Raw genomic sequence first — 1986 nt, forward strand, 5'->3', positions numbered from 1 at the left:
GGCAAGCAACAGCCCCCCAGTAGGGCCGTCCCTTGTAGTGAGCCGATTTTCCCTTCTGGCAGACAGCGCCACACCATAGCGAGGCGTGGGGAGGAGAAGGGAGGTTTGATTCCCGGATGGACGCTGCAATTGGGTCTCTCCACCCGGGTAACAGGGGAACCATACTAGGCTCTACATCACCTTGTTATCTGGTTATATGATTAGCATCCAGCATTAAAAATAGTTTCCTGGATTACAGGAAACCATTAGTCTTGTCACTCAAGTGTAGAGCCACCTGAAGTGGAAAGAAGAATAAAAAGCGACGGGAAAGATGGGAGAAATAGAAACACAGAAAAACACACACACACAAAATAATAATAATAATAATAATAATAATAATAATAATAATAAAGGAGAAGGAAGAAGTAAGCAGTTCTACATAAGTGAGTGGATGATAAACACCACTTGACACATGGAGTCCACTCTGTATATCACATTAATAAATCGTTGCCCTTAGTGACGTAATAATTCATTCACTGCCACCATTAACACCTGAAACTGACTAATTACCATACAAAGCTACACGTTTAGGCAGGAAGTCGGAGAGTGACACACATAATTATAGAACAAAGATCGTCACGTCAGTCTCTCTTCCCATCCCCCTTTTCTCTCTCCCTCCCTCCTTCCTCTCTCCCCTCTCCCCCCACCCCCCTCACGTCTCTGCCTCCCTGTATTTGTGTACATGACATAATTGAGGCCCAATTTCCTCTGTGAAAGCCTTTATTAGGTTAATGTACGACACTCGCTTGACATCTGTTATTTTTCTACCTCTGGAAGACGCCCCATATTTTCACTCACTATAACTTCGCGGTATTGACAGATATCTTAGAAATATCGCAGTGCAGTTATAATGTTTTTAACTGTTGTGAAAACTGTGGGAGGTTTGTGATGGAAGAAAATAATATAAGAGAAATGTAATCAAATAAAGAGTCTATATTTCCGCACTTCTCCACTTGGCGCCATTCAGCCCCCTGGTGGCAGCGCGGGGAACTGCTCCTCTTATCCACTTACCACTCGTTACTGTGGCGTCGCTCTAAAAACACCTTCCATAATATTTCGATCAGATTCCCAACGTTACTTATATTTCACGCTGAGCTGGGAAGGGTCGGTTGAGCACTAAAATCTCAGCTTTGTCCATCGCCTTCTCGAGTTAACGGGGAGAGAATTTGGGAAGAGTGTTCGACTGCAGCGAGACCATTATATTTCTGCTTATTTTGTACCGTGTAGCTTAAACTGAGCTCATGATAAACTAGGATATTAAGCTTCCATCCCTTGCACTATTTCTCGCCTTACGTAACCTTCGCGTTCACCCGGCGCCAAAATTCTCGTGGATTTTGGCAACCGGTCTTGGGTTACACTTAAAAGCTTGTGTCAGATAGAATTTGGGAGCGGCGGCAATTTCGGCAACAGAGAAAATGGACTAAAATCACAGGGCAGGATGAGGCCACTCTTCGCTGCTTTATCTGGTCTGTAATAAAGCGCGGGTGAGAGGCGGCGGCAGCTGGGGAGGAGGTGGATGCATTTTAAGTGCCGATAATGAAATACAGACGACAGGGCTTCGGCGCGTCATTTCTTCTTTCCTTCTTTCCCTCTTCCATTCCTTTCCTCTTTCCTTCGTTCCTGCCTTCCTTCCCTCTTCCATTCCTTTCCTCTTTCCTTCGTTCCTGCCTTCCTTCCCAACAGAATAATTTGCTACCTGGAGTATACTACTGTGCGTCGTGTTCTAGGGGGAGATAGGGACTTAACAAAGAGTGATTGAGTGAATGATCCTTGTGTACTCAGATTTCGGCTCCCGTTCATGTACTGAATATTAATCTTTCCCACCTTGGCTTTCAAATGTTTTCCTGCACTGTTTAAGGTGAAGAATAAATTTATTTTTCCTTATTTCGGTATCATTTCCACCTCCCCTCGATGTTGGCCTTCTGTATTATGATAAAATGCCAAATG

This window comes from Coenobita brevimanus, chromosome 86 (assembly GCF_032717465.1).
Source record: "Coenobita brevimanus isolate Jiangsu-jjx chromosome 86, ASM3271746v2, whole genome shotgun sequence".
Classification (NCBI taxonomy): Eukaryota; Metazoa; Arthropoda; class Malacostraca; order Decapoda; family Coenobitidae; genus Coenobita; species Coenobita brevimanus.